The sequence below is a fragment of the Alligator mississippiensis genome, chromosome 2, assembly GCF_030867095.1.
Source record: "Alligator mississippiensis isolate rAllMis1 chromosome 2, rAllMis1, whole genome shotgun sequence".
Taxonomy (NCBI): domain Eukaryota; kingdom Metazoa; phylum Chordata; order Crocodylia; family Alligatoridae; genus Alligator; species Alligator mississippiensis.
Genome location: NC_081825.1, coordinates 173,936,411 through 173,950,487, shown reverse-complemented (window position 1 = coordinate 173,950,487; position 14,077 = coordinate 173,936,411).

Below are 14,077 nucleotides of genomic sequence, written 5' to 3'. Positions count from 1 at the left end.
CTGGAGGAACCCAGTCCCATTGAGACTGAGTCCTGCAAGATAGCTCCACTGGGGGTGAGGGCTTGCAGAAGGGAGAAATACAGCTCCGTATAGTAACACAAGCAGCACATTGACAGAATCACCAAGACCCTAGAAACTATCCCTAATAAATGAGCACACCCCAAAGTAATGGGCAAATTTGGTAACACCGGGGAGGATGGGAAGTGGGAGGAACTCCCAGGAGCTGGGGAAGGAAGCTTCCTCGACTTCAGAAAACGGCAACCTTTGCCATAAGCAAGCCTGGAAGGTGGGAGTAGCTGGTAACAAGAGGATTAACCCCGTTTTTATTTTGTTTTGATTCTTTGTTTGAGGAATTAAGCAAACACTCCAGAGAACTGGGGGTGGCTGTGGGGTAGGGATGTGCAAAACAGGCAATATTCAACTAGGATTCAGCCCAAATTGGGGGACAGTGATTCTATTTGTTGATCCAGATCACTGCCCCTATTCGATTGAACTGAATTTGAAACTGAAGATTCGATGCTGATTCAGAGAATCAGCAATTCGGCCACAGACATAGCTTTAAATGTTTTTTCTACATACCTTGAGGTACCAGGCATGGCTCATGAATGCTGAAATGGTGGGGTGGATGGAGTGTCTCACAGGGCCCCTCCCCCTCCCCCCCTGCCCTTATGCTCAGCAGCAAACCTGGAAATACTTCTGGTCCACTTCCAGGTCCACTGCTGAGCATGCGGGGGACCCCTCCCACAAACCCCTGGTTTGGCAATTGGCTATGGGGGGACACCAAGTGCTCTCCCCCAGACCCAGGAGGCACCAGTTGCTGAGCCGGGGGGAAGGGAGAGGGTTCTAGTGCTTCTGGTCCACTTTTGGGTCCACCGCTGAGCATGGTGGGGACCTCCCCACATTCCTGTGGGACGCTTCATGTGCCCCACCATCTCAGCATTCACGAGCCACCTGATACCTTGAGGTATGTAGAAAAAAAAATGTAAAGCTGTATCTATGTCCAAATCATCCAGTCTCTTCAAATCTCTCTGAATTGACTCGGAGGGTTCTGATTCAATTCAGAGAAATTAAAGGGTCTCCTGATTCCATTTGGGTTTGGAGATTCAGCCACCGAATCGGGCCAAATCTCGGCCAAATCAAATCAGCGACTGAAGCTTTGCACAGCCCTACCGTAGGGGTAGGGGTGTCCATGAGTAGGGTACCAGGCAGCCACCCCTTGCTTCAGGGCTGAGGTCTGGAGTACCAGGGCCCAAAATAGTGGACCTGACCAAGAAGTCTCAGTTACAGAAAAAGGGACCAATGCCAAAGAGGCTGAAGCCTGGACAAGGGTTGGGTCCTGAGGGGGCCAGTGTTGATTCTGTTTAGAGAAAGAGGAAGAATATGTGGAGAACAGTCCCTACAAAGGGGCAGATGGGGAACCATCAACAAGGCATGGAAATGGCTAGGGTGGGAGTAAAGAGGCCATGATAATAGCCCTAAGGGACCCAGGAAAGGACCACCCCAATCTTAAGGGCAGCTTCCCTCTAAATACACACTGGTTACCATCAAATAGTGGCAAGTGAGAAGTAGGAGTAGGAGTAGACTGGGTAGTACTGAGAAGAAGAGGCAGGAATGAAAGTCTAAACTTGTCTCAACATTCTTTTTTCAGTCTTATGTTCTTATATTTATTTTATTAAATATGTGGTAGCATTAATCATTAATAGAGTTGTTAATTTTATGAAGTTTTCATCTTTGCATTTACAAATATCAAGGGTCGTCCCGTCCCGTCCCATCCCGTCCCGTCCCGTCCCCCTTCCCAAAGATTCATGGTATGGAAATAATTGAGCAAATCCCCTTGACCATTTGAAAATTTGAAAGGTATATTTTAATTGCAATAAACAAATGAACCTATCAATAAAATCTACACAGACATATTTAGCCAGGACAACAGCAGGAAAGACTGATATTGGTAATTAGATAACAGACCTGCTGCCAGGATTCTCAGTCATTGATATTATCTTTGCTTAGTTCGGACCATTTTCTGCCTATTTGTAAAATGAGTATCTATATAAACATTTTCAGTAATGGCTTCATTAGTGGAATTAGTCTATTGGGTAACAGTGCAACAAAAGAGAGATTTATCCAAAAGAAGATTAGTATGGATAAGGCCACATGTAACACTGTGGGTCAAGGATAGTATGGGCTGATACGTTCCATGATACTTTGCACATTCTAGGTTTTCTTCCCATCTCTACCTATGGCTTAAGTTAAATTATTTGCAATAAAACAATCGATGAAGTCCCCTTGCTTCCATGTGTTGATTTTTTTTGTTTGTTTTCAACTGGACTTCAAGTTGGACAAATCCTTTATACTCAGGAACAAACATAACCAGTGTAAAATTTTACTTCCAATAACTGCACTGCCAATGAAGTATAGCAACTGCCACCCAAGAGTGGGTGGAAGGGAACAGGTAGGAGAAATTAGGAAATGCATGCTTGGTGCCTTATAATAGGGCTAACTAAGTTGTGGGTACATCTTTGCTCCTTCATCTAGGCCTGTGGAAAGTCTTCCCACATGTTTTACAATCTCAGCGTTCTTTGTATCCACTGCCCCCAAAAACTGACTCTGGTGCTGACTTGGTTTGTGAGGAGTGAAAAAGTAACTTCAAAACATCACACAAAACTTGTTCAGCATGTGTAATGCCTCTCTGTGTTTGTATAAAACCTAAAACAATACCTGTAAGGCTTGAATTGCCCCATCTGTTACAGTAGGACCTAATTTAGATGTCAGGGGTGATCTTTTAAATTGGCAATATTGTTATTCTTTCACTGTTAATTAAAATATACCAGAAAGTAGAGGGAATGTCTTATGATGTAAATTTAAAATATAACTGGGTCTTTCTGAATGCATCATAAGAACACAGCTCATTGCACTGAAATTTTATTTCTGCCCAATGAGCCCACATCAAAATAAAAAACAAAAAACAAAAAACAAAGAGGGTTTTGGCCCTGAAGATGAAAGAAGTACAAGAAATTTGAATAAGTCTTCAATGAAGGACCCCCAAGTTACTATATATTTTATGTGGAAGGGGCTCAAATATTACTGTGATGTGTAGCAGTGTTAAATTTGTTTCCCAGCTATATGACTAGAGAATGAGGGCAGCATTGTTTAATTTTCTAGAAAGTAGCTTTAAAAAATTTCATAGATGCATAGATGTTAGGGTCGGAAGGGACCTCAATAGATCAACGAGTCCAACCCCCTACATAGGCAGAAAAGAGTGCTGGGTCTAGATGACCCCAGCTAGATGCATATCCAACCTCCTCTTGAAGACCCCCAGGGTAGGGGAGAGCACCACCTCCCTTGGGAGCCTGTTCCAGACCCTGGCCACTCTAACTGTGAAGAAGTTCTTCCTAATGTCCAGTCTAATCTGTTCTCTGCTAGTTTGTGGCCGTAACTTGGGAAATTATGTTCTTAAATGCCCATTGGCCCCTGTGGAATCATTTATCCCTCATTATTACCCTTTTTACTATATCTTGATAAGACACTGGAAGTATTAAAATTGATCTGAAATTAATTGCAAATAACCTTACTGCATGGCTATGGGAGGGGAAGGGTGGGATCTAGCATACCCTTCCCTACACTGCCACCTCCAAGACCCCCCACCCACCTCAACATAGCTTTGGAAATGATGTTTCCAGTGTCTGGGTTCCTACCTACCTTGGATTTTCACAGATTTGGAGCACACAGGTTCTGCACAGATAGAGTTGCCAGGAGGACTTTGGCTTCTTCAGCCACAAGTTGTTGTTTCAGGAAGGATTCCTAGGAAGAAATCGGGTACACCAGACAGAGAGAGGAAAGAACATCTCCACAGACAGGCTATCTAACCTAGTGAGGAGGGCTTTAAACTAGGTTTGCTGTGGGATAAAGACCAAACCCCTGAGGTAAGTGGGGAGATGGGTGACCTGGAGGAAGCACAACCAGGAGGAAGCAACAGAAAAGGCCTTCTCATTCTTCCTGAAAAAGTAGGGCAATCAGCTAGTTATTTCAGCTGTCTGTATACAAATGCATGGAGCCTGGGAAACAAACAGGAAGAGCTGAAAGGAATTGCACAGTCCCAGAACTATAATGTGTTTGGAATAACACAGACTTGGTGGGATAGCTTGCATGATTGGAAGGTGACTAAAAGACCTAAAGGAAGCTTGTAAGAAGTGTAATCTTAGGCAAATGGCTAGGGAACAGTACAAGAGTATTGCTACAGTATACAAGGTTGAAATCAGGAAGACCAAAGCACAACTGAAGTTAAAGCTAGCAAGGGATGTGAAGGGTAACAAAAAGGGTTTCTACAAGCATGTCACAAACAAGAAGCAAGATCAGGGAAAGTGTGGGTCCCTTACTGAAGGAAGCAACCTAGTGACAGCTGATGCAGAAAAGGCTGAAGTACTCAATGCCTTTTTTACCTCAGTCCTCACAAGCAAGTTCACCTCCCAGATGACTGCACCTGGCAGCACAGTTTGGTGAGGAGATGAGCAGCCAACGGTGATGAAAAAAAAAGGTTTGGGGCTATTTAGATAGCTTGGATGTGTAGCTGTCCATGGTGCCAGATGCAATTCACCTGAGGTTGTTGAGGGATGTGGCAGATGTGAATGCAGAGCTGCTGGCCATTATCTTTGAAAACCCATGGCAATTAACAGAGGTCCAAGATGATTGTAAAGCAGCAAATGTAGCAACCATCTTTAAGAAAGAGAAGAAAGAGGATCTGGGAAATTACAGACAAGTCTGTCTCACCTCAGTCCCTGGAAAAATCATGAAGCAGGTTCTCAAGGAATTTATTTCTAATCACCAGGGACATTGGTTTTCTCTAGGAAACCCCTCCCACCACCCCAAAATCCACATTTTTCCATGATTAAAATGAAACACCATTAATATATATCTATGATCTATGTATACATATAGATTAGCCCTTGTTGAATCCACGCTGACTGTTCCTGATCACCTTCTTCTCCAAGTGATTAGCAGGGATCCTGGGGTTTTTTTATAACCCCCTCCCCCCACCCCCATTTTCTGATTTAAAAAATACCCCCAAATCCAGATTATTCCATGATTAAAATGAAACTCCACTAATATATATCTATCTATATATATATATTTCACTTATATTTTAATCATGGAAAAATCTGGATTTGGGGGTATTTTTAAAATCAGAAACTTAGGGATTTTTTTTTTGTTATTATTATTAGAGAAAACAAGGATCCCTGCTAATGGAGAAGAAGGTGATCAGGAACAGTCAGCATGGGCAAACCATGCCTGACCAACCTGATTGCCTTCTATGATAAGATGACTGGCTCTGTGGATGAAGGGAGAGCAGTGGAGATGATATAGCTTGACTTTAGCAAGGCTTTTGATATGGTCACCCACAATATTCTCACAAGCAAGCTAAGAAAGTATGGGTTGGATAAATGGACTGTAAGTTGGATAAATAACTGGCTGGATCATTGGGCTCAAAGGGTAGTAATCACTGGCTCAATGTCTAGTTGGCAGCTGGTATCAAGTGGAGTGCCCCAACCATTGGTCCTGGGGCTGATTTTGTTCAATATGTTCATCAGTGACCTGGAAGAAGGGATGGAGTGAACCCTCAGAAAGCTTGCACATGATACCAAGATGTGTAGAAGTACTAGATACACTAAAATAAATGTCTAGCACTCAGAGAGACCTAGAGAAATTGGAGGATTGGACCAAAAGAAATCTCACGACATTCAATAAGGATAAGTGCAAAGTCCTTGACTTAGGATCAAACACCTAGAGTCCTATGTCCAGTTTTGAGCCCCACACTACAAAAAGGATGTGGACAAATTGGAAAGAGTCCAGCAAAGGGCAACAGAAATGATTAGGGGGTTGCAGCACATGACTTCTGAGAAGAGGCTGAGGGAACTGGGCTTATTTATTCTGGAGAAGACTGCAGCCTTCAACTACCTGTAGGGTGGCTCTGAAGAGTATGGAACTAGACTGTTATCAGAGCTAGCATATGACAGAATAAGAAGCAAAGGTCTTATATTGCAGCAATAGAATTATAGGTTAGATATTTAGGAAGAACTTTCTCACAAGGTCGATAGGATTAAAAGTTTGATGCTTTATCAACTGAGGTATCCAGGCTCATATGGAGCTATCCAGGCTCATTTGTAACAAACTTAGTCAATGGTTCTAAAAGTTCTTTGACAAGAAAAGAAATATGATTTTAAATTAGCTGATCCACTGCAAGCAAGAAACACTAAAACACAGTAACATGTATCATCTGACAACTCTATGAAAAGACTGAAGCTGAAATCTTTAGAATATGAGTCATAAACATCTCCTCATAAATGTGGCAAACGTTTGCTGGGAGTTGAGCTGGTTTGTTAATATTTTTTCCAACAGAAAAAATGACTTCTTTAATATAATCCAGACCCCTCCCCCCAATAAAATGTTGTTGTCACAACTTCAAAATATTGATGAAAAATCAAAATGTTTTGGCCAACATTTGCTATAAAACAATTCTGTCCAAACATTATTTTTAGTCTTGAACAACCAAATAGGAAATATATAATATATACAAAACAAAGCCAAGGCAAACAAAGCCTTTCTGTAGAAATTTTCACTTAGTCCAAACTTTGCACACACAAAAAAAAGATTGCATGGAGACTTATCTACCCATCTATTTGAGTGTCAGAAGTCACTAACCTCTTTGGAAAATTCACTAGAGGGAATCAATGAATTACAGTTAAACCATCATATTCTATTTTGCAAGATTAGGCTCCAAGTAGGAGATTAGCATATGGAAAAACCAGGATTCTATCAGATCTTGATTACAGTCCCTGTCACTATTGAGATATACATTCTTGTTTTATGAGCCCACAGTTTAGGAGAATACTTTCTCTTTTGCATTGTGTCAGATATCAACTTCCAAGTGTATGAGCCACTGTCTGGTATTATCCCTCAATGTGATAATTCTTCTGCCCCACCTGGGTGTTTATAAAGATTGCACCTTTTCATTAAATGCTGTGCTGTTTGTTGGACACTGTATTCACACACGGGGTTGTCCAGGATGTTCATCTTGTGAAGTTTTGTTTTGAAGCATCAATATCCAGATCTGTCTGTTCAACTTGACCCACCCTTCTCTGCCAAAGTCATGCCCAGTGACAAACTCATTTGGCATTGGTATAAAACACTAAGAGCAGGTCTGATTTTTTCCAGTGGTTGGCCCACGTTGTTGCTGCCCATAGACTTGGTTCAGCATCTGCATGCTCTTCCAGGAGCTTGCAGGTTTTGTGTATAAATGGTTTACTACTTTTAGGCCTCTTAAGCCTCCATCTATTCAGTCTTCAGCTAACAGTTAATAGAGCAGGTGATTTTGATCATTTTTTGTCTCTATTGCCAGTAAAGACGTTAGGGTCTGTCTTCTTATATCACTTAGTCTAATGCCTGAATGTACAGGCATATATAAACTATATGTGTGCGTGTATGTAAGTTGTACAGCCTGTTAGAAGCCTCAACACATTGGTAAGTAAAGTGTTGAGCTTTTTAGTGTGAAAACTTCTGGACCTTACAGGAGCAAAATATTCTGCTGAGGCATATTCTACTGGGAGTGCAGTGGTTCTGAGCACTTTGAAGTTGGCATCTCATGTCATGCCTTTTTAAGGCAGGTACCCATGCAGAGACTTTACTGATGATTTTCTGAATGTGATGTTTATAGGTAGGGGAATGGTGTAATGTGACTCCTAGATAGGTTGGGGGATGGTCATGGAGAAGGATGTTGTTGCCTGCTCTGATATTCAACATACTCTTGGCCATGGGCAACTGGTGCCTCCCGAGTCTGGGGTGGCACCCGCAGGCCACTGGCGGCAGGGCCGGAGCAGTGTTCCCTCTAAGCTATGCAGTGTCCACAGCTGTGAAGGTGCACTTGACAGCGTGGCATGAGCATTGCTGCATGGCCTTGCCTGCTGTGCAGCTTAGGAGGAGCTCTGGGCTGGAGCTGGTGAGTTCCTGCAGGTGCCACTGGTAACATCAGTGGCAGGGGCAGAGCTGGCAAGCTCCTGCAGGCACCACCAGCAGTGTCAGCAGCAGGGGCACAGCTGGTGAGCTCCCATAGGCACCGCCAGTGGTGGCGGCTGTGTTGGGGGGACACATGCCCCCATGCCCTGCTATGCGTCACCTGTGCTCTTGGCTTGACAATTGTCCAGGTGGAAGAGTGATGATACTGATTTATTGATTTTTGGCTTTAAGCTCTGTCATGACCCAAAGGTCTGATTTTTTTTGTGTGTGCTTCAGCACTAAGAATTATCCCCGTGGGTATACAGCTTCGTTGCACGGAGGAGTTCTGCTGCGCAGAGAACCCGCGTGTAGGGAAGTGTTCCCGCCACTTTGCAGCGATCTTTCCAGGGTGCATTTCCTTTGCAACACAGAAATGCACGGTGCAAAGGTTTCCCGCTCGTCGTATGCAAATTCGTGCCCCGCAATTGGCTAGTGCTAAATTATTCACACGTGGTGGCTAGCGATTGGCCTGCTAGCTGTATAAGAGGCTTGAGCAGTTTCCGCCCAAGCTGAAGAGGACTCCGCATCCATCTCATGGGGACTCTGGGTGTGCGCGGCAGGTTAATAAAAACCCTGTGTGTTGCTCAGAGGGGTTTGGCGGCCTGATCCACCACCCACCTCTTCCCGTCTTCGAACGGAGCCTATTATAAGACGTAACAACGAGTTTTATGCGCGCTTGTCCTGGACATCCGGAGTTTGTCTGCGTGGAGCCTAGCAACCTCCACGTGACTGTTCGTGTTCTGTCTGCGTGGAGCCTTGCAACCTCCACATGTGTTCGTGTTTTTTGTTGTAACCGCAACTCAAGCAAGTTCTCAGCCTACACCACGACCATCTCGGTGTAAGTAAAATAATCTTAAAATCAACCGTTATGTGTCTGTGCCTAATTCTAGCTCGGCGCCCGCCCTCTCCGGCCTGCCCGGGCTGCTGACCACAGCCCACGTGCAGAGCGACAAAAGCGACCCGGGGTCAGACCCGGCACGCACATGGCGACAAGGATGGGATCAGGATCACCGCGGCACATGCCGATGGGATCAGGAGAGGGCTCGCTAGAGTTAGAATTAGTTGAGAACTGCCCTTGGAGAAGTGGGAGACGCAGCGTAGCAAGCGTCGGAGAACTGGAGGCGCACCTCGCATACCACCAGGCGGGCGGAACGGGCCGGAGATGTGTCCGTGGACACCTTTCGTTTAGGGGAGAAGAGGAAGCTCCAGAAGTCGGAGCCCTGGAAGGGAAAGAAGTATATCTTCACCCCACGGCGTTCGGGTGTATCATAGGCGATGAGCGGGTCCTGTATAGGCCCCTTGAAGCTGTGACCCTTGCCGAAGTCGATCCGGCAAGCGCAGTAAGCCCGACCCCCACCCGGGAGTGTGTCCGTTGCTCACGGTGTGCCCGAGAGATGGGAGAGACGATGAAAATCGGCTGGTTTTCCCCTTGCATGGTGGTGCCTAGACTGAGGGGTCGAGATCGTCCGTCCGAGCTCCGCAAAGACCCAGAGACGGAGGATCACGCCGTAAATGAGAGAATGGTCCTACGGTGCAACAAGGGGGGAAAACTAAATGCAACCTTTCAGACTATGGCTGATCTAATGAGCGAAACTTTAAGTTTAAAGACCCAGCTGCATATGGCCATTCGAGCGGTCGGAGAAGCGGCTGAGAAAAGGGATCTTGAAAAGCCCCAACAAGATGGCGCCGAGCAGAGGGAAGACCGCGTGGAGGAGCCGGAAGTGAGGGATGGAGCTTCGGGAGAGCCCGCGAGGGTTCAGCCAGTAACTCCGCCCAGCGATGCAGCGTCAGTTCCGCCGACCACGCCCCTTTGCCGAAGGGAGGGGGAGTCAAGCGGAGGAGTACATCCGCCCCTCCCGCCTGAGACAGCAACGACTCCCACTGTAACAATGACTGCAGCTCCGACAGAAACAGCAACAGCAACAGCAAAGACAACTCATGAAGAAATTGATCAGCCTGCAGTATCAAGCAGCCCAGTCATCGGTCCGCAGAGTGCAGTTCAAGCTACCACCTATTACGCTCGTTCCAGAGCTGAACTGCTGAATTTGTGTAGAGAATCCAGGATCCGATCCGACGAAACTCTGGCTGTGTGTTTAGGACGTCTGGTCATGGAACTTGGGTCCGACCTCCTGGACCAGGAAGAAGCAAGCTTCTTGGTGAGACAAGCCTCGTGGAGTAGGGGACATGTCACCGACATGGACATAGTGGCGTTTAACGTCCATTGGCCTATTCCGATTCCAGCGCTTGTGGCAGGAGTGATTGAACAGAAGGCCCACGCATGGCACGACAACCGACCAGAGCACACCGGTGCAGAACAGCTCGTACTGGCTATTATCAGAGTTTCGTACTGCGCCTGGAACCCAAGAAAATGCACGTTGGGACTAACACCGCTCCAACGAATGCGACCGGGGCCTCATTGTCACCTGCGAGACCCTGGAACCGTTCCAGTGACTCTCGACAGCATAGATAGTTGCCTTAAAGTTTACGGGCAAAGAAACATCGTGGTTCTGCAAATTGCGCTGAACCCACTGGTCGATCATACTGTGAGTAGTCTCCTTCATCAGTTGTCAAGACTGCGCGTCCTAATGGAGCCAAGACTATCCAGTGATTGGGAATGTCAATGCCCGACTGAGGCTCAGAACACGAAACACCGCGAATCTGAGCGTCCAGTATTACGCCAGAGAACACAGGAGGAGAGATATATGTTTGGATACCTCCTGCAGCGTTCTGGACTTAATAAGAGACAGCTTTGGATTTTAGGAGATGCGGGACAATGGCAGCTAGCCTACGAGTTAGGTTTTCACTATCTAGAGGAAGACGATGATGACTCATCGACGATTTCATCGAGTTGCTGAGTCAGAAAAGAGAAGAGAGCTGTCCAGTATAAAATCGTGTTTATGTATTTGTATTTAATAGTACTGATAAGTTTAATCGACTGCATTATCATTTGGTCCTGTGTGATTTTGTAGATAATAGTGAATAACCATTGTAAGAGAGTTCTTTTACAGATCTGGGATTCGGAGTGCATGGTGGAGACAGGCCTCGAGAGGGACAACATCACCGAGAGGAACGAAGGCCTGACGCACGATTCCACCATGACGCCCACCGAAGTCATGATCGTTCAGTTTTTTGTTATGAATGTGATTTTATGTATATGTGTGTGTGCCGGCTATTATTTGATTCAATCCCTTGAGGACGAACTTTTATTGTTGACTGATTTTGTTTTTGCTCGTTTAGTTTCGCGAACCATTGACAGAGCAGTGAATAACCCGGATGATAGGTTTGAAGTATAATTCTATTGTGCCTTCAGCAAGGGGGGATGTCATGACCCAAAGGTCTGATTTTTTTTGTGTGTGCTTCAGCACTAAGAATTATCCCCGTGGGTATACAGCTTTGTTGCACGGAGGAGTTCTGCTGCGCAGAGAACCCGCGTGCAGGGAAGTGTTCCCGCCACTTTGCAGCGATCTTTGCAGGGTGCATTTCCTTTGCAACACAGAAATGCACGGTGCAAAGTTTTCCCGCTCGTCGTATGCAAATTCGTGCTCCGCAATTGGCTAGTGCTAAATTATTCACACGTGGCGGCTAGCGATTGACCTGCTAGCTGTATAAGAGGCTTGAGCAGTTTCTGCCCAAGCTGAAGAGGACTCCGCATCCATCTCGTGGGGACTCTGGGTGTGCGCGGCAGGGTAATAGAAACCCTGTGTGTTGCTCAGAGGGGTTTGGCGGCCTGATCCACCGCCCACCTCTTCTCATCTTCGAACGGAGCCTATTATAAGACGTAACAACGAGTTTTATGCGCGCTTGTCCTGGACATCTGGAGTTTGTCTGCGTGGAGCCTAGCAACCTCCACATCATTGTTCGTGTTCTGTCTGCGTGGAGCCTTGCAACCTCCACGTGTGTTCGTGTTTTTTGTTGTAACCGCAACTCAAGCAAGTTCTCAGCCTACACCACGACCATCTCGGTGTAAGTAAAATAATCTTAAAATCAACCGTTACGTGTCTGTGCCTAATTCTAGCTTGGCACCCGCCCTCTCTGACCCGGCCTGCCCAGGCTGCTGGCCACAGCCCGCGTGCAGAGTGACGAAAGCGACCCGGGGTCAGACCCGGCGCGCACAAGCTCCACTTGTGAAAATAGTCAGTGACGAGCTCCATATCAGTACTCGGTATCATCTGTCATAGCAATTCTTTGGGCTACTATGGTGACATTGTCAGCATATGGGTATTGCTTGGATACTGTATGCAGGAAGTCTGAGATATATACATTGAAAAATATTGGTGCTAACACTGATCCTTGGGGGACTCCATTCGTCAGAGTTAGTACTCTGCTTTTTTCTCCTTGGCTAGTAATGAGATTAAATGATCTACTAGGGGTCAAGTTCATGATGGAAGCACAGAGCTTGTGGTCAGATATCACAGAGTTAAGTTTATATTTGAGGCCTCAGTGCCATACATTATCATAGATGGCTGTAAGGTCAATAAAGGGCACTCCTGTTTTTTGCCTCATTTCAAATCCATTTTTTTTATGTTAGATGTAACCAAAGTAACTTGGATAGTGGAAAGATTTTCCCACAAGCCAGCTTGTTCTTTTGGGAGCTGGGGATCAATGGTGCTCTCTATTCTATTCAGGTTTATGTATTCCATGAGTTTATATGTAATGTAGAATAGTGAGATGGGTCGGTAACACTTTGGACCCTCTGATGGTTTAATGGGTTTCAGGATAGCAATGATGTCAGCTTTTCTAAATTACTAAAAACATCCCTTAAGAGAATGCATTGAATGTTCAAAGCAAATTGTTTTACAGAGAAGTCATTCCACTCCAATAACATCAAGAACATTTAAATTGTTTATTCTATTTCTTCCCTAAGAACAACAGCAAACTTCAAATACTTCAGGGACTGGATCCCAAGTGTCACAGAGACAATGTAAAACCTTGTGCATCCCCAACATCAGCATCATTTGCAGTGAGGAATGAATTTCTTCCACGGGTAAGTTTACACAAACTTTTTTGAGACACAACATGTTGATACACATTGATCTAAACAGAAATACACCCAGCCATCTCAGCTGATAGCTGGGTGAATTGAAGGGAAATAGTTTAAATCAGTAATATTAATTAATTGTGTAGAATCGTAATAGGAAATTGTTGGAAGCTAATCTTTAAAATATAGGCTGGGGTTATTTTTCAAAGAACCTGTGAGTAGATTTGGTCATTGCATTCACTTACATATCATTACAAGACTTAGTCAAAATCGGTTATATTGACAGAGGAGTAGTGTGTTCCTTATAAATGTCCTGTGGTTTATGAGGCAGGGGTGCCCACATTTTTGGGGGGGGGTGGTGGAGGGGGGGGAGGGGGGAAGCCATGGTTATTCTTATTATCTGCGTGTAACAGAGTAAAATCAGATGACTTCAAAGATGAGTAACATTCTTAGTATTTTAACCCCTGTGAGAACTGTAGTGCTAGTACATTCAAGTGGTGGCAATCTTGTTTCTCTTGGATCCACCTGTTTCCTTTGGATTCAGGCTTATGAATCACCGCTGGGTTTACTCGTTAAGTTACATTTATTACTGATGATTTTGTGTGAGACAGGTTTCACAAAACGGTCTGCAGGCAATAAAGTATGAATTAAATCCTTAGATGATATAAAACAGTTGGAGCCAATGTTCTGGCACTTGTGCCACAAATTAAACCCTGCATCATCCCTGAGTGCCATAGCAGTCACCCTCCCCTGCTTGATCTGCTGGCTCTATATGGCACTGTTTTCCCTGCCTCTTCTCCAATGTGCTATGTACTGCACATGGAGGCCTCCTGGAAGATGTGCCACAGAATGGCTACCCCGATACGAACTGTCATACATGATTTATTTTGACAGAAAGAACTATAATGTTTACATCAGCAGGAGATCTGACCCATCATCTGCCAGTCAGCCAATGCAACAAAGATTAATCATACCTTTTGATGACAATTTTATCTAGTTGGTTTTCTGATTGTCACAGATTCATGGAAATACAGGATGGAAGGGGTCATCTGATTA